General features: G+C 43.3%; 1 protein-coding gene across 1 annotated transcript in view; it reads right to left on the bottom strand.

The window, feature by feature from the left end:
* Nucleotides 1-16,408, bottom strand: part of knockout (Stork-head domain-containing protein knockout) — an 87,573-nt gene extending 71,165 nt beyond the window's left edge. The window contains exon 1 of the mRNA XM_066301229.1: nt 16,185-16,408. The gene's annotated coding sequence lies outside the window, so the exon portion shown is untranslated. The remainder of the gene's footprint in view (nt 1-16,184) is intronic.
* Between the last annotated feature and the right edge of the window lie 3,596 nt (nt 16,409-20,004).

The raw sequence follows: 20,004 nt of genomic DNA on the forward strand, positions 1-20,004 counted from the left end.
AAAAAAAAAAAATATCGGTTCTCCGCGGTGTCTTACGTATTCTTGTACGCGTCCAGGCATGGATCTAATGAGGGCATTGATGTCCTCTCGGAGGATTTCAGGCTAACTGGACACATAGCGCCCCTAGGGTCGGTGGGGGAGGAGGTAAATTGTGCAACCTTCTACCTACAATATCCCATACATGGTCAATAAATGATAGGTCTGGAGCGCGAGGTGGCCAAGGTAGCAAATTGATTGTATTTTGTGGAAGTCCATGATCACTCTCGCCGCATGTGTTCGTGCATTAACTTGCTGGAAAACTGGATTAACAAGAATTTCCATATACGGCATGAGATGAAGTGTCTTGATGTCTGATGGACACGCCTCTGTATTTTACACTGAAGGTCCCGTCTTTCACCCCGTCGTCTTGCCGCCCGACCATCATGCATACCCGAACAGACTCTGGTTTAGTGACTAAACATGATCCGGATTCTGATACGTCCGTTCTCTGCGCTACTGCAGTCGATTTTAACGATGATTTAAGCTGAGGGGTAACTCAAGATGGTGACGATAGGGAATCAGTTCAAACTTCTGATCCGATGAGAAATGGTCCTTCCATACTCAGCAAACCACCGATGGGCCAGCGTCCTCGACCCATCTCTTAGGGCCATAATCCGAAGGCGGTGGTCTTGGAGTCCCGTAGTTCTTCGGGACCGTCCAGTACCTCTCCTCCTGCCTGTTCGGTCTCCTTGGGACCATGCTTGACCGCATCTCACTGCAGTGTTCACACTGCGGTTCAGTCTAGTGGCGATTTCTCTAAATGACCAACTTCTAGTAGACTCCCCATTCGACCTCTCCCAAACTCTCTCAATTGATGAAAATTTCGCTCTGCAGCAATTAGCCATATTTGATTGATCTGAAGGCACTTTCTAAGCGCACTGTACACCAACGAACCATATCTTGCGCTCATATTGTTGATATATTTTATTGCTATTTTCACGGTGAAAAAACGCAAAATTCCTGATGAATCCGTCGACAAATATGGCTGAAAATTTAATCGTTTTTTGTACTGGGTGTCCTCTTTGGTGTGCACAACCGAGTTCCCGAAAACCAAAAAGGAACATCTTTCGAGAATTGGCAACGTCGCGTTTGTCTTCTTTCGACGTCTCCCTAGGTAGCCGCATAAACCAGATATGAATTTTCACGAGGGCCTTAGGTCCGACGTCTGTTAAGTGCCGATCTCTATCGCCGCACCCGCGAAGGTAGCTCGGACGACCCTTCGAAGGGCCAGCGCGGTGTTGCCGCTCAAGTTCACTGTTACCGGTTAACTTGCATTCCAGATTCAAAGGGCCATTGTCGAGTAATTTCGACTTCCAAGCGAGCCTCCCAACGCTCCATGGAAATTCCGAGCTCGTCGCAGCCTTTCGGTTGGCAGCTCTGACATTTTTTTTTTTTTTTTTTTTTTTTTGAAAACCTGTTCGGCTCTTGACCCCCGTTGGTCGGACCTTCTTCGTTCGGAATCGCGTTCTCGCTCTTTGGTCAAATTCGCGAAAGTTCCTTCCCCAACACCCTGTACGCACGGGTGCTCGCACACGAGCTGGCCACCAAACGAGCTGGTTGATTTGCCAAGGCTGTCACGGCAAATCGAAATCTACCTTGAGCTGCAGCATCACGGGAAATGGCTAATGAAACTACTTAAAAAAAAAAATCTTGAACTGAAAATTATTGATATTAAACCCACGAGGAGAGTGCACGATGATGGCGAAGTGCACTTCAGCTGCACCGAAACTGGTGTTGTATGCAAATATACAATGGATCTACACTACTCGCAACGAGTGCTCGTTAAGCTGCAAAAATCATGTGGGAAAATTCGCTATATTATTTTAAAAGTGTGTAAGTGGAGCAGCCGCAGAAACTGTTCTACCTACTAATGATTATTATTAACAATACTTGTCCTGGGACGATATAAACCATATCTGCCCATAGATAAATAATAGGCGCGACGTTTTTTCCCACGTTACGGATAGATATTTGTTATTAAATGTATATTTATTGTTATAGCGATGATAGTTCTTGCCTTATTGTTTTCAGGCATGAGAGACTGACCCAGTCTTGGAATTTTTCCGGTCAGTTTTTCGACAACAGTGCAACATGATTTCTTCGGCACACTTAGCATCGCCGCGATCCGTCGTTTTCTCAGAAGAAGCAGGTCCACGCAGAGAATGAGAGTTTCAACTGAGGACTTCCTAGGGACCGAACGCGAGATCTTCATGGAAGATATCAGGCAAGCCTCACCTCCGCGGAGTGTTAGGGACACGGCTCTCGCAAATTTAACCAAACGATCAGGAACGTCATTCCGTACGGAAAAGTCCCTGACGACGGGGGTCGCACATACGACCGTTTCCCCGGAAAACAGGAAAACGTTATTTGGGGATCGGCAACGTCGCGTTCGACGCCGGCATAAACTGGGAGTGAATTTTTACTAGCGGTTTTGGATCTAGTACCTGTTAACTGCCGATCTGTATCGCGTCATCCGCAAAGGCAACTTGGGCCACCCCTTTAAAGGGCCAGGCTCGGTGCGGCGTTGCCGCTTCGCGCCGCTCTTACCGGCTAACCGGTGCCATCGCTCGTAAAGTTGCAAACTGCTCCGAGCGACTTTAACTATTTTCTCCCTCTCGAGCATGTTTTTCAGGATTTTATTCAAATTTTTAGCTCTTCGGTCACCAACTCGATTTCTTTTTTTTTTTTTTTTTTTTTTTTTTTTTTTTTTTTTTTTTTGGAAAATTAGCGGACAGTTCTAAGGAACATTTTTGTTGAAAATTATGTCCTTAAATCGTCGGTTGAATTTGGGGAAGTTGCCTCCCCAACGCCCTGTATTACGCGGACCCAAAAAAAGGGAAAAAATGGCTGACGCTCGCTCACGACTATTTTCATGATTCATACTGGCGCGAAGCCCTTAATGGACATAATAATAGAGAAATTATCGACGCTCTACGTAGAATGCACCACGTCGGACTCTTCTAAACGGTTGATGCGCACATGCGCACTAGATCCGAGCCTAAATTACACGAATATGATATTTTCAACACAAAAACACGTAAAAAAACGCGCAAATACGTTTTTCTCGATTATATCGACCTCGATGGTAATCACGAGGGAGCATTAGAGGTCATTTTCGCAAGACCTGCGTAGCAGGTTAATTAAAAATTCCGCAAATACATAGCCACTACATAAACATAAACGTATATAATACATAAGTAGGTATGTCCCCAGGAAAGGAGGCAATGAAAGCCGGCACTTCTCTTCGCATTACAATATAGCCCCAAAGCCTTGCGATAGTTTATCCCCCTCGTTTCGCATCAACCAATTAAAGAACGGATTCTATCGGGTTTTTATCATCAATTTTCAACGTTGCAGATCATGAATCGGGGTCACGTTCATTGCTTTACGACTTCACTTCACACACAGGTGTAATTGGCATTCTGTGCCTGTGTGAAGATGTGAAAAATCAAAAGGCGCGAGTTCATGACACCGAGGGAGCCAAACAATGGCGAAGGAGTCGCGGATGATGGCGGAAGCGGAGGCGAAAAGAACGGAACGACGTTGGAGGGTGATCGAGTTGAGGTGGAGGTTGGCAGTTTGTGTTTATGAAAATACGCGTAATTTGCGACTTCGAAAGTTCTATCGAAATCTGATCTTCGGTGCAAAGTACCCCAACCCCTGGTAGCGTGTGCCGAGCTAGCTACGAAACACTCTGTATGCGCCTGCTCTATTTCCTCCAGTTTATGTTGCAGAATAGAGCGAGCTGATTTTGCATCGTTCAGAAGCACAAAATGCGTCTTTAGACCGTGTAAAAATAATTTTTTTTTCGATTTTAACTCGCAAATTTTCAAATTTCATTCCGAACTCACGAAATTAAGAAAATTTGAGAATTTTTCTCTGAAAATTCACCGATTTGAAGGTTCATTTTTGGGTGCTCTAGACGCCGCTTTTCCTTCTTTTTCTACTCAAAATTTCTCAAAAAAAAACAACTGTCGAGCTTAGAAGTTTGCCTATTAACTTTATAATTTTATTTTTACTTTATTGCTTTATTATTTATTAATTATTTGAATAAATTCCAAAAGTTCATTAAGGGTGACGACCTAAGAGGTCGATTTCAGAAAGACTCAAGAATTTCCAACTCAAATTTGAGAGACGCCGTCAGGTAAGTTTCCAAACAAAGCATACAGGGTCGCTCGTCCTCCCCATCAATCAAAAGTTTGTTGAGATCCAAAAGTGATGCAAATTTGAGAATTTTGAGTTAAATTGACTTATACTATTTGTTTAGATATTTTCGACTTCCTGCCACTTTCGGCTTAACCGGAAGTAGCTGCCAGCTTGCTAATTTTAAATGGGACACCCAGTATATTATGGTATTTTTCGATTCTGCGTACTATTTGAGACACGTTTTCCGTATAACTTCCTCTACCTAACTCTCATCATTTTTGAGATGTCGGACCTTGAATCAAAAACGCGCCCACGTAATGACCAATTGCAAAATCGCGTATCTCGCAGCTATTAAAGACATGATCTTCACATTTCACAATACTTAATCTTGAGTTTACACTTCTGCCACTTGTACGGCTTAGTATCATACACGGTGACCAAAATTCACGCTTTTGAAATAGCAAAAGTCTCTTTTCTTAAGTGGGACACCCTGTAACTTCAAGCAGTGTCAGGTGGAGAGCGCATTTCTCAAGCGAACTGTATCAGGGTCACCTATACCTATTCCTAATCATTTTCGAAATAATTAAGTTTCATTGTAAATTATAATAGTGATTTATACAGGGTGTTCACTAAAAAATGGGACAAGCGTCAGCTGCAGATTTTTGCGTTGAAATAAGCCGATACGATTTAATTGACTTTAGTGCAAAAGTCGATACTACCGGAGCTACAGGGTGTCAAACATAAATCCCATTCCCTTTAATATCGTTCAACTACGTGCAGCTAATTTCATGAATTTTCCTATGGGGGATTTTTCGGGCTGAGAAATTCAAATTTACCATCGATTTCGGTGGATCTTATAGAGGACGCCACCGGCGACGATTTTGACCCTTTTGAACCGTGACAGCTTTTTTGTTCCACCTTGTACGTTGTTTTGGGCTTGATGAATCTCTTTCCTTGTCTTTTCTATTTAAAAAAGGTGTAACTTATTGAAGTCGCTAGGAGCAACGGTTTTCGAGCAAAAAGCGTTTAAACGTGATGATGCATAAAAATGATCTGAAAGAAAAGGTCGTTTATTGACGTATTTGACTGCTATCTACAAACACAGAGAAATAACGCCGTAAAACTGGAATAAACTTGAGAAAAAACGTAAATGAGAGACATTTAAAATTAAAAAATTGAGAAAAGTTGTCCACAGTTATCAAATCACATGAAAAACTTCATTTCAAATTTGATGTTCAAAATGTACATGAGAAAGTTCATGAAATTAGCTGGAAGTAGTTGAAAAATGTTAAAGGAAATGTGATTTTTTTTCGATTTTCAGACCCTGTAGCTCCGTTAGTATCAACTTTTACCCTACCCGAACTAAGGTAAATTTAGTCAAATCGGCTTATTTTAACGCAAATAATCGCCAATTGACCTATGTTCCATTCTCTGCTGAACACCCTGTACATTCGTTATGGTAAATTGAAGTGCGGAGATATTTAGACAATATTTTCCCGAACCAGTGGTCAGGTCCGGTGGCTTGGCCGCCTCGTTCTCCAGATCTAAGTCCTTTGGACTTTTAGTCCTGGGGATATTTAAAAAGTTTAATATACGCCACTGCAGTGTTAACGGCACCCGCGTTGAAACATCACGAAAATTGGACTTTGTTACTCAACTTTTTTCTATTTTTGTTTGTACAATTTAATTCTTTTTCTTCAAAATGTTCGTAAAATACACTTTTTGACAAAGTGGTACTTTCCTGAAAAACGGTTCGGTTTACGTACACCGACCAAAAGTACCATTTTTTTCTTAGGTGCATCGCGAATCTAATCAACCCCACGACGCCCAAAAAGCCCCAAGATCTTAAAAATTTAAGGACGAAGAAGTTGAGGGCAGCCTCCCCGCCGCCTCCCTGAAGATGTAGGAAGAGACGTTGGGTCCTGTCTTATTAGCGTTGGTACTACGCAGAAGTGTTCCAAAATTTATAAAATTTCATCTGCTGGAGGAAAAGTTATTCGGAAAATGCCAATTTCGCCGTCATACTTTGAACGGCCGCATTTAGGACATGCTGTATAGTACTAAATGATATAAATAGCGAAAGAGCAAAGTTAAGACTATTCGTTGCGAAATACGAAGATTATGTCTTTAAGAACTGATGAGGTATGTAATTTTAAAATCGGTCATTACAGAGACACGTTTTTATGCCAAGGTTAAATATCTCAAAAACAGCAAGTATAGGAGATTATGCAGAAAGTTCGTTTCAGTTACTACGTAGAATCTAAAAATAAAATCATATACCGGAGGTCTCGTTTGCAGTACGCAAGACGACTTCCGGTGTAACCGGAAGTGACAGGAAATCGAAAATATTACGAAAAAAAATAACACACGTGGGGGTTAATTGAGCCCCAAATTTTCGAACAGCAAACTGTTAACGAACGTTTTGGCTGAATCACCCCGTACAGCCCCTTGCACCTGGCGCATTACTAAGCTACATCCCAAAGAGCTCGCGATTTTTCTAAAAAGGACACTCTACACCCGTCCGCGTACTCGCAATCTTTGACCGACTGGAGTGTTGGACACTTCAATTTTTTTTTTTATTAATGGGAGTCATGGGGTGGAAATCGAAATGTCCATTTTCAACAGCGCTGCAGTCCGCTAGCAGGACGAAGCCGATGAACGTGGGAGATTCAAATGGGCCGCATGGTTGATTCATGCGCCCTCCGAGGGCGTTAACTTGGCAAGAAGCGTAGAAGATGAATTTTTGGGTTTTGGCTTTTGGTTGCGATTTCTGCCCAGTTTTTATTTTACACTCACCAGTTTTTCATTTTTTAGATTTTCTTGAGCAAATTTTTTATTTTTTTTCTTCTTTGTTTCTTTTATTATTTTTTCTTCTTTTCTTTTCTTTTCTTTTCTTTTCTTTTCTTTTCTCTTTTTCTCTTTTCTTTTCTTTCTTTTTTTTTTCTTTCTTTTCTTTCATTTTTTTTTCTTTTTTTTTTTTTGAACGAGGATTTAAATTGAGTCACGGGGACCGTCTAGCGCAAGATTTCCCCATTTTTTAGGCTGGAGATTCACAGCTTCTAGCGCGACCTAGAATTTATCATTAGTGTGGCGTGAAAAATCCATTCCTTTGTCTTGCCGAAAAAAACATTAAAGTAAACAACGACTTGTTAACTTCCATTACTGCTTTTTGCAGTCGGCACCGCTCGAGATTAGTTCTCCTTTATCTGGTACGTTGAGCAACTTTTGCTTCATATCTTTTTACTCCACTTAAATATTGGAGATCTTTAAACGATAAAAAAAAATTGATCGAACCACCGTTTTAAACTACGCAAGTAAAATGGGTTTCTTTCAAATGAAACCAATTAAGGCTAATTATTATAATTGCTCCTACGGCGACGAGGTGTCGACCCATTAACCGTGCGTTAATACGAAATATTGTGGTTTAAATTCGAGGGGGTCTCGGATTCGACTGTTACCTAACGACACACGTCGCGGACGTAGCAGCGGTGGGACCGTGCGAAAAGGGGCGCTACTGGAACATCAGGCGGAAACTACGTTTTATGTGCTTTTTATTGGATTAAATTGAACTTTGTTGGACGATAAGCTGGTCTGGTCTTAATTCGATTTAAGCGAAACAGTTTATCCACTGTCCCTCGAATGTCCGTCACGTTAGATCTGGCTATCATCGCGCCATATAAGGCGCGTCCGTTAAGTGCAGGACCATCCATAAGGAAAAAAACGCATAAGGGCCGAGGAAGAGCGTAAATTTAGTAAATTTTTGCTTGCAATATGAATTCGTCTGAATTATACCGTTTATTTATTCAATTTTGCTCATGGACTCACGGGGAAATCAACAAAAAATGAATCACTTCATTCGCCCAATAATGTACGACCGCTCGGTGTTTTCTCTCTTTTCAATCTCCTTTGAGCGTACTTTTTCAGTTCTGAAATTTCCCCTTCAGTATCGTTTTCAATTCCACACGCCTCATTCCGTAACTCTGCCAGTCCACAATCCCTCGTGGGGAAGTTCGTTAACTCCTAACGAGAAAAACAGTTCTTTTCCCAGCGCCAACACGGTGTTGGTGACTTTTTCACTGGGCCTAATCACCTTTCCCAGCACGAGAATGCCCCAATTCACGCGACTCGCGTAACGAAACAATGGTTTTCCGGCCGCAACATGCATGTCACGGAGTGGCCCCCGAAAAGTCCAGATCTAAACCCAACGGAAAATTTACGGGGACGTTTACCTCGCAAGGTCTGCGATCAGGGACGACGCCACTTGGCCGGCAATGAGGACCTGAAGAGGACAATTTCTGGAGAGTGGAATTGGCCCTGAAATTTCCCAAGGGTTAATCGAAAGTATGAAAGACCGAGTATTTAACGTTATACAAAGGGAGAGGCAAATATTACCATTGTGGGGGTATTTTGACCAGTAATTTATGCGCTCTTACATTTTTGGGCGGGAATTTCTCATTTTGCCGTTATAAAAATGTCAAATTGTGAAATGACCCTAAATCTATGAATCATTCGCTTGTACAGGGTGTCCCACTTAAAGCTGTGATTGAAGATTGCTCAAAAACGTTGTATAAAAGACAGATTGAAATGAAAGTTGTCCGGTAAAGAAGGGGACATGTCGTGAAGATAGTGACCTTTAGTCAAAACGTCATTTTAAGGTCATTTCAAGGGCAACTTTTTTTTGCATATGGCAGCCCCGTATGCTTTTACAGATCTTTTTAGACCTTTAAAAAATAAATATCTTTTCTTTTGAGAATTTTTTTATTAGACTTTTTGCTGCAGAGTTTTCCTTGATTTTTGGCTAATTTTCGAAAAAGTCAAAATTATTGCATTTTTTCTTCTAAAACAGTTTTGCAATGCAAATTCTGTTCAAAACTCATAATAATTTTTCTATTTAACAAAACAAAATTATTTCTATGAAATTTTTTTTTTTATTTTACAAATTCTGATTTGAGAAATTTATGGAAGAAAATGTTCAAAATAGTGTCCTTTGGACTGCTTTGTCCAATTGACGCGCATTTTCAATTCTCCTTTTCATGTCGTCTGCAGTTGCTGGCACTTGTGCATAAACTTTGTCCGTTAAAAAACCCCAGAGGAAAAAATCTGGTGAATTCAGATCAGGCCACCAAGGGGGCCAGTTCACTGGACCGCCCCGTTCAATCCATCGATCTGAATACACTTCATGCAGAACCTCACGAGACATTCCAGAAAAATGGGCTGGACAGCGGTCATGCTGATGCCACACCATCCAACCAATCGCAAGTGGGACGTTTTCTACCAATTCCGGAGGATTATTACAGAAGAACTTGAGGAAAATTTCTCCATTCGAATTTCCTTTAATGAAGAAAGGTCCAATTAAGTACTCCCCAATAATACTGCACCAGACTGATCTTTGATGGTCACCTTCTCTCAGCCAGTGGGGGTTCACAGCACTCCAAAAATGCAGATTATGGCGATCTACCACACCGTGGCTGCTGAATGTGGATTCATCCGGTAACAAAACGTTGGAGGAGGAATTTGCATTTTTATTTAATTGCTGCTTTGCCCAATGCCTAACCTGATGGACCTACAGGTGGACTCTAACTAGAGAAAATTTAAGAATTTTTTTTGTTTTTTTTTATTAGTTATGAGTTTTGAACAGAATTTGCATTGCAAAACTTTTTTAGCTAAGAAAATGCAATAGTTCAACTATCTCAAAAATTGGAGGAAAATCGAGGATAAATCTGCAGCAAAGCGTCTAATAGAGAAATTCTTGAAAGGAAACATATAAATTTTTTGAAAGTCTGCAAGAATCTGTAAACAAAAAAGTTGCCCTTGAAGTGACCTTTAAACGACGTTTCGGCCGAAACTCGCCATCTTCGTGACATGTCCCCGCTTTACCGTACAACTTCTATTTGAAACTTTTTTTCATGCAACGTACCGGCTTTGAGCAATCTCCAATCGCAACTTTAAACGGAACACCCTGTCTTCGCTGTCTCCGAGTCTGCGCAAATGATATTTCTTAAAAAAAAAAAAATTATCCGCCTCAGGACAAAAACTAGGGGTCCTATACAGGGTGGGCCTGTACTTTTTGGACGCACGTCACTGGATTCCCTCAACATAGTTCAATTAAACGTGTTTAATATACGATTGCTATATTTACCCACATCAGCTATTGATTAAGTAGTGATTGCATGGTCGGTGGGGATGCGGTTGAACTGCCGTTAAATTGACTATTTGTATTGTAATTTCCTTATGGTTTTTTTCACTTGTCATCCAATCCCATATATGGATTGTTTTCTTCGAGAAACTACGAGGTGTGAAGACATTTTCCGCTCCGCCACCAACAATCGTTAAATTTGAAGATTCATTAATGCACTTTTGGTAATCTCCGAAGCGACGTACCGAAATCCTTCTGTGGGCGCCAAGAGAGAGATATTCATTTTTGCACGTTGATATCTCTCTCTTATCTTATCTCTAAGTTAAAGTCGGTTGTAAGTGTTGAGGTAAATCCATTATCCCTGCGGATAAAATTTAGTTATCATGCACGGTGATGTGGGTGGTACCCAGCGCACAACCTTCACCTCGTTTTCGATGTCGCTGATCGCAGGTGGATGTTTCGGATAGACATAGAGGTCGTAACACCCATCTATAATTCATTACTTTCAGCATCAACGTGGTGGTTGATTATCGTTGAAAACGCCGTGTTTAGACCTTCGAGATGGGCCCCATTAGGACGAACGGCTGTAGCGGTGCCAGTGACGACCGGGGTTTTGATGCAACAAGGGCGGAAAGCGGCACTTTCCCGCGCGCTGATGGGACACAGATAACTCAATGATGCGTTCAAGAACTGGCCTGCGAGATGCCTCCGCACCCTCCCTGCAGTCCAGATCTGGCCCCTTCGGACTCGCACATGTCACCTGAAGGAAGTTCCACGCGGGCAACAATGCAGCTCCGATGCAGAAGTCAGGATTCAACGTGGCTCCCACAACGACCAAACGGATCTTCTGCCAGGGGCTTGGAGACTTAAAGGAAAGACGGGATTGCGTTGAAAGTAGCCGAAATGTTGCGACGATTGAACCAATAGTGCTGGAGCTATGACAACTTGTCTCGCTACTTATTGAACGACCCTCGTAGTTTGAGAAAAACCGACAGGTTAATTCAATAACGTTTAAAGCCCTTTAGAGGAAGCGTGGAGGTGCTTGAGGCATGCAAGAACGGACTGAATGGTTGTCGAGCCTCTGGAGAGGACCTAGCAGTCTTGCCTGGCAGTCGCAGAATGTTCAAAGAATAGAATTCATAACTTAAGGAGTTGAGGAGAATGGTAAGTCGGATAGAGGGTCTTGGAACAGACTAAATAGCTTCTTCCATTTGGAAGTTGTCCAATCTTGGATCTGTTTCGTTCAACACGTGAATGAATTTTCGAACTTCCAAGGATCGCCTGTCGCTCGTTACCCGACACGTCCAGAGCAAGACTGAAGGGAACGGACTGAACTGAGGCAGGTCTTCGCAGGTTCTGTGAATCCCCTGAAATGTACTTTAAAGGCGAGATGGAGAGAGGCATTTAGAGATAAGATAAATGATAAAGGTACTTTAAGTGAAGAGACAGAAGATAAACGCGGTTTTAAATTTTTTCTTATGGAACCCCCTGTGTATTGTGACGTATTTGAGTTCTAGGAGAAGTCCTGAACATATTTCATGTCACCACAACCAGTTGGACCACCACAATCTAATTTATCAAAGGTTGAAACTATGCCCCCTGTTGACTTCCCCACAGGGGACAAGCCACAAGTCAAATTTCTCAAGAACGTTTCTCGTCATTCGAGGAGCTATTTCCTGAGTTTCTTGAGCTATTTTACCTTTTAACTCTTCTATAATGCAAACTCGCTCTACGTTTCAGATCGCGCCGTAAAACAAAGTCCATAGGGGCTAGGCCGGGCGGTCCTGCAGGCCACTCCAACTGCCCCCTCGCCGAACCAATGAAAAAAAATGAATAGTATTTGCACCTGAGCTGCGTTCGGAAGTCCTCACGGAGCTTAAGGACATCTTAACATACGCGGGGTCCCAAAAGAAACGAATTAAATAGTACATCGATTACCGCTATCCGGTACATATCTGTTACGTCAACGGATGCACAACCGAAAACGGTATTCTACGTGTTCGGTCATTTTCATGACTTCCTGCAGTTTTTGACGAATTTATGTATAAATCTTGCCCGCTGCGTAGACCCGGAAGACCGTTCGCTGAAGACGACCAAAACTCAATAATTGCGCAACGAAGCTCGGCCGTTCAATTTGCTACAGACGAAGATGGCGTCAGGAGGGATCACCCAGTGCAGGATGCAAATTCGACCCTGTTAGATTTGGCAATTTCCAATTTGAACTCTTCAAACACCTTTTGAGCTACACTTAACGAACGACCCTCGTACGAACTCCTAATTTTGCCTCATGCAGGGGAGATCGGCCGGAAAAAACGTGAAATTTTCAGGGGGCACGGAGAAGTCGTCCAAAAATCGTCCTTCCGGGACGTCCGGGCTCGTTTCGGGACGCGAGGGAGTTTTCGCATCGCTCGCGATGACCTTGGGGCTTCGCCCAAAGCTTCCAGGAAGGTGCAGAGATTGAATTGACATTTTAAGCAAAGGTCGAAGGTGCCCGAAGTGCCCAGAAATCAGCAGTCCACTTTGGCGCAGCTAACAGGGCTTTACATTGCAATTCAAATGATTAAATCTGGTGCACAGTCTGCATTTTATACGAGAATACCGCTAGCACCACACTAGTTCCAAGAACCAGTATTTATGCACCGTAAGGTTCCCATGTTAAAAAGCAAAATTTCTATTAATTCCAGCATATACTTTGTTCACCTACTAACATATCAGTTCTAAGCGACTGCCCAAGGGGATATCATATCCTGTTCCGATGGGTAATTTCTGTGGGAACTCTCGACCGAACTCTTCTCCAACAAAAACAAAGAACATCATTATTATTTACTTAACATTAGGTATTCGTCATATTTTTGTTGAGTTAGGATTATTTCGTTTTGCGTTTAGGTATTAGAGAATGTAAATTACCAGTTTTTGCGAGAACCACAAGATCTCGTTCTGCTGAGCTGATCATTAGCAGGTTCTGAGCTTTTAATCTACCTGTTTGGGTTTTCGTTCGATTCGTCGACGTATTTCGCTGAGTTTCTCCCGATTTAACCGTGCTCCTCCGTTTCCGAGATATCGGTGATTTAGCGCGAACACCAAACGCCTTAAGAATTAATAATCGCAATTATCGTTCGCGATCTTAGGTAGGTGCCAATTTTCGAGCTCTGCAGAGATAACATCTTTGGTCTGCGTTCATCGGGAAATTGTTTATTCGGAGATCAGACGAATCCACCCGCCATTTCGTCGAGAAGCGAGCGGACCCAGGAGCAGGGCGTCGCGCGTCAAAGGACCACCGCAGCCGCAACATTTATCGTAGCAGGAGCAAATTCGGACTGAATTTCAAAAACTCATTTCCTTCCGTGACTTGCAGCAATGCCAGACTTTCGAGGTCTCGCGCATTGAAAACGTCACCGTTGGAGCGATTCTGCAGAATTTTACGGTGTATCGTGTCCTGATCTCATCCCAGTGCCAGGACACATGTAGCCGAAAATTCATAGAAACTGCCGGTATCGGTACGTTGCAGTGGCCTCCGCGAGGTCCAGATTCGGACCGAATTGACCATCTGCTGGGGCGCGGGGCGCGTTCCCGCGACGGACCTCCAGCAGCTCCAGAAGCAATGCGTGATGCGTTAGTTGGAGGGCGCAACATCGTACCAGACCAAGTCGTACTGAATTGAATTTTTTCCTCTTCTGGTTTGGATGGGCATCTTCGTTCCAATCCGGAAGACTTCGCGTCTATTCACTCCCTCCGAGTCAGCAACCTGCTTCGCGTGCGAAGAGGTGGAAATATTTTTACTTTTTTTATTTTTGTTTTCATTGTTATATTTTTACGATCTGGAAGCTCTTCGTCCCGTTCTTTCTCAACACGAGCTGGTCATTTGTTGCGAAAACGCCTTTCTGCAAGTTTCTTCAAATACTTTTGGTCTCAATGCAGACGTTGAGGACCGATTTGGTCTCAATTCTTCATAGGAACTTTTTCTGTAAAAAATTCATATTCTCAGGAGAATATCGCTATGATCTGTGTTTTTAAGTGTTCTCTTCTCTCTCTTCACACGTTTCTTCGTTTAGTTCAATTTTCTTGCCTGTTCTGAAGGGAAATGGTTTCTTCGTTGAGGTGGATGAATCTAAAAGTCTATCTATACAGGTTTTCCTCTGAGTTTTTCCTCCATCCAGATCTCCACAAACGAGTTTATGTCTCGCTCAAATTCTTATTTCCTTAGAGAAGCATTCTTCATCTACAGAATATCGGCTCTGTCGAGACGTTAGAGGTCAAATCTACCTCCAGCGTTTACTGGGTCCTCGATGTCTGAACCAGAAAATTGTTTTCTTATTTGCATTCTCTAATAGTTCTTCAACACTTTTTTCTCAATATCATAAGCTTCATCTCGGAACTTGTCGGTCTTCTCTGATCTCCATTCAGATGGGACTAAATTCGCCTTCTATCTTCTTCTAAAAAAATACTTGAGTGGGGTGAGTGAAGGCGACTTTCATCCAAACCTCTTCAGGACTCTACGAGTTTAATGGAGGCCTTCAGAGACATCCATCAAGTTTCCATTCCTCTGAATTTCCTTCCATTTTATTTCTTCTTTAATCAGATTTATTTGAGTGAGGCGTGTCGAAGACTCAAAAAATGCTTTCGAGAGTTCCACGCAACTATTCAGACACTTTTCTCTTAAGGTCTAGTTTTGATAACTCCATTTCTTCCCACTTGCTTCGAAGGCGCTGTATGTCTTCCCTCCAAATCTTCAGAAGCTCTACTTTGAAATTTCAGCCCTTCTAACTGCCCATGAGGACCAACGAAGTTTCCACGGGGTGTTGACTTCTTGCGGACCAACACTTATCAATGTTTCACCTCTTTGTGTCTTATTCTGTCGTTTCTTTTTCAGTCCGTTCTGCCAGTTTCCTTTTCCATCTTGCCCGCGCTCCCGTCTCCCATACCGATTTCCTCGAAACTCCCCTAACAGTGCCACCTCTCAATTTTCCCAGATTTTTCCGCCTTTTTCCCCTAATAATTTTCAGAGGTCGTTTATCCCGGTAGTCAAAACAAAATAATAATACCGTCGATGTCAAAACCGCAGGCCTGGAATTTTCTCTTCGCGTTTAGCTATGGTTTTCAGTCGCTAGTTGAGAACCAACACGAAGAAGTGCCAGGGTCAGGCTTAAACTAGTAACCTACATAAGAAGTACTTGAGAGTACGTTATGACCACGAAATACCGAAGCAGTGGCATTAAATTCCATCGAACACGTCCCAGAGAAGTCCCTGTACAGTCTTTAATACCAAGGCGAAGTGCGAATTTCAAAAAGATCAAGATTCATGTCTGTCGAATTCGTAAAGGTTGCATCGCACCTGCTCTGCTTAAATCTTGGTGGAGTTGGAGTTTTCCAGACGTTTCCAGTCGCAAACATCGACTCGAAAGGAAATGAAATCGAAATTTGCGCTAACGCCAGCTCCTCGATTAAAAAAAAAATGAAAAATGATCACTTGTCTCCAACCGTTTGAAATTTTGAAAAAACATCGAAAAGCTCGGCTTCAGCCCGAAGTGCAATTCTGCCTATCGTTACCAGGCATTGAGAACCTGTAGCTTCCTGTATCGGCTGTTGCAATTTGCGCATCATAAAACATCAAATTCGTGAATGGTGAGTGGTGAGAGCCCGAATAAAGCGTCCGCCACTCTCGACAATACCCCCCACAAGACTCGCGACAATATCACTCGCGCGACTCACGAGGCGTCGTCAAAATTCGTTTTCGTGTATCCAAATTTACCAAAAGTGTCCACTTAATGACATAACTGGTGTACGTGCATAATAAAAATCGTCACCCAAGACAATAGCCTTGAGGCGAATTCATTCGGTAATTCAAAGATCGTTTCGTATTTACCTTTGGTCGCCATGAGGTATCCTAAAATGCGTATTCCAAGCAGAAAAATGGCACGATCTACATACACCCACCAACACACTTTCAACCAACGAAAACCAGTCCCTTGAGAAAAAAATCCGATTCGAATCAAAATCCGTGGTTTGCTCAGGTCAACGTGAAGGAACCGCGGACGTACCTGCACGCCGCCGACATGGTTGGGACTATGGTACTGAATTAGCGGCGGCCCAAGAAACGCTGCTTAAGAGATGGAAGTGGTTCCACGGTTCTACCGGAGAGGCCACGGTGAGAAAGCGAACGTCTGTACCCAAAGGTTTTGTTTATCTTGCTCTTGACGACTATAATAAGATATAAAATGCCGTTGTGTTTATAGAGGACACAATTCGCGAGTAGCGCTGCTTTCTTCTAAGCTGATTAGCAGTTGATACAATACAGCGTAAAAAGTTGGTTCTTGAACTTAGAAATGTCGGTTCTTCTTCCTTTTTAAGCACAACCGAACGTTTGTGCTTCGAAAAAGGTCGAAAAAACGTGACAAAAAGCTGAGGGAGCGCTTAGGGAGATCACGTTCTGCTAAGTCCACGAAGGCCGCGTTTTTGGCGTACATCACCGTGGGTGAGCACGACGTGCACCCTGAGGCTGCGCGAGGCATTGCTCTTAGGTGTAAAACGAGCAGAAATCCTTCGAGGACTTAGAGCACTCCACGGAGAGACCTGTGCAAGGAAAACCCAAGTGGCGTAAGAACTTCCTGGATGGACGAGAAAGGGCTGAGAACGAACCCCGTGCTCACTGGGGTCTGCAGAGGGTATTTGACGAACCTCGCGTATCGCCAAAAAAGACAAGATCAGAAACGTGACTCTGTTCACGACAACGACACGGGCAATCTGACCAGGGGAAAGTTGGCAGAACTTCAGTGACCAACGTTGGAACGGCCTCCCTGCAGTCCGGATTTATCCCCGTGCGACCTTCACGGGTTCGGTGCGTTGAAGGGGCCGTAACGGGGACAACGACGCAGCCGTTGAGGGGTTCGTGCGCAGTCGGTTGCGCACACAATGCGATGGGAGAAATCTACCCTCGAATTGGGAGATTATGTGGAAAGCTACCGCGCACTTTTCGCTTTTGGGTCCGACTCTTCAATACTTAAAAAAACAATAATTCCGGTTCGTGTTCGACTCGCTTCCGTACTAACAAGCACTTGATGCTCTCATATGACATCTCAAGCTCATATAAAACAATCGCAATAATTACGCGTGAAGTGATTTCACAAGGGACAATTATTACCTGTCTACTTCCCAAAGCTAATTGCGCCTATCCTTGTCTCGATCGTTTATTTCCTCCATTAAGTAGTCGCTGCGCGAGTCTTCCAAGACGGATCGTTTCCGTAAAAGTGCCCAAATTCACTTAAAAGGTTCCATAAGAATTCACTGATTATGCATATTATTAATGGGTGGTATGAGACAGACGAGATACATAGAATCGACAGTGGAGAAAGCAGTGTGCACAGTTCTAACATGACTTGAAGATCGGGTTTGCAACTCGGCAAGATTTACGGCGATGTTAATAAAGATTCGAAAATAATGGAATTTGTCCTCTGAAAAAAATTTGAACATTCATGGAAGATCCGGCCCAAAGGCATTAGGCCGCGAAGATCCCGTAAGGTTCCGCGCACGATTATTGATGTGCTGTTAGCTTTAACATCCGGTTAGTTTCCAGATAACCAAGAATCAATCCAATATCGAGCCCATTTCGATGAGAGTTAGACAGAAATTGACCGCGCTCTAATAATTTGGTCCTTAAGTCCGGCCGCTCTAACCCCTGCTCAATGCTCCGCTCTGATTTCGCCGTTTCTACGAAAATTCTCTTCATTATAATTTTCCTCATCATTGATGATATTCGAGTTGGAGTCTGGCGACCACCTGACCTGGAATAAAATTTCGTCGGAAGTCACGAGTCCGACCAGTACTCTGTTTCGTTGGTCTCTTGGTAAGGTTACCACAACTTCCATCTGCACTTAGCGCCGCGAAAATCAAACTCTAAGGGCGCCCCTTGGGTAATTTTTTCGTTTCAATGAAAATTTGCGTCTAGACGAAACTACCCCATTGGCCCCTCAAGGGGCGGGACACTGGCAGGTGCCTTATAGTCGCATCTGCAATGTCCTGTTGCAGCTGCTCGTGAACTAACTTCCAGTCAAACTTAACCATGAGGCGAAGTGTTTTTGTTGATTGTGAGAGCTGTCGGTCCTTAATTGCACATGGAAAAACCGATTATTAACAAACTAAGAAGCGTAGCAAAAACTTATTCTCACTAATTATCAATCGCAATTAAACTGACAATTTTTGTGATTCGCACATCTTACAGCAGCATGTGCGATCGCATGGCGAGTTAGTAGGTCCAAATTTTAATATAATGCCAGACCAGATGCAGCAGGAACCATCCGACACTTCGTAGCAACTGCTGGTATCAACACATTGCAATGGCCCGCGTGATGTCCAGACTTGAACCCAATTGACCGTCTGCGAGACGAATTAGGGCGCGTTCCCGGCCTCCAGCAAATCTAGAAGGAATCCGCAATGCATTCGTCGAAGAGTGGTACGTGGTACCAGGCAAGTTGTACCGAGATTGAGTTCCCGTATGCCAAGAAAGGTGGAATCTCTAAGAGTTGCTAGAGGTGGCACCGAGTTTATTGATTTTTGGGGACTTTGCCTTGGTCAGAACACGATTTTTTCAGTAAAAATGTTAAACTATTGAATATAATGATTTGGGTTGGATTCCTTACCGATTGCGAGGTTTCAGTAAAATCGCTGCGATTTGGACAATTTTAAAGGTAAAACAGTGAGTTGGAGAACAAAATGTTTACTAAAAAGGGCACTCTCCATCCACCTGTCAAGATTTTTAACGCAACTGCTGCATTCACAGACAGAGTGATTTAAAAGTGATAACGAACACTGATCGAAATTTTTCCATAAACTTCCACGAAGGAAGAAGCAAAATCCGGTCTTTCCATTTCCATTAACAACCGCGGGGCCAGGCTGTACAGCGGCGAAAAAATAATTGAATTCGCATGATTCATACAGAAGTTATAACGCTTCGAATTCGACACAAAACTGGAGGAACCACATTTTTGGAACTCAGGATATCTATGGGAATCTCTTATGGAAAAGAGTTGGTATCCAGAAAATTGTTCGGTTGTGAGAGAGGTTCGCTTATCGGACGTGTCCGCTTGTCGGAGGTGCCCTCTCATCGGAAGCATTCGTTTGTCGGAGGCGTCCGCTTTAAAGGAGGCGTCTGCTTGTCGGAGGCGTCCGCTTTATCGGAGGTGCTCTCTTATCGAAGATGTTCGCTTTAGCGGAGATGCACTCTTATTAGAGACATCCGCTTTAAAGGAGGCGTCCGCCTGTCGGAGACGTTCGCTTTATCGGAGGTACTCTCTTATTGGAGAGGTCCGCTTGTCGTAGGTGCTCTCTTATCGGACACGTCCGCTTTATCGGAGGTGCCCACTTATTGGAGACGTGCGCTTGTCGGAGGTGTCCGCCTTATCGGAGGTGACCCCTTATGGGAGACGTGCGCTTGTCAGAGGTGTCCGCTTTATCGGAGACGCCCCCTTATTGGAGATGTGCGCTTGTCGGAGGTGTCCGCTTTATCGGAGGCGCCCTCTTATCGGAGGTGTCCGCCAAGGGATATTTCACTGTAATTAGCATATGTCTTTGTTTCGATGACAATTGCCTTTCAAGTGCTTTTTTTAACCAGAACTTTAAAGTATTTTGAACTCTTGGCGCCAGAGGGGGCTGAACAATTTTCCAACAGTTCCGCGGGCAATAAAACGAAC

Source organism: Euwallacea fornicatus, chromosome 38, assembly GCF_040115645.1.
Source record: "Euwallacea fornicatus isolate EFF26 chromosome 38, ASM4011564v1, whole genome shotgun sequence".
Taxonomy (NCBI): Eukaryota; Metazoa; Arthropoda; class Insecta; order Coleoptera; family Curculionidae; genus Euwallacea; species Euwallacea fornicatus.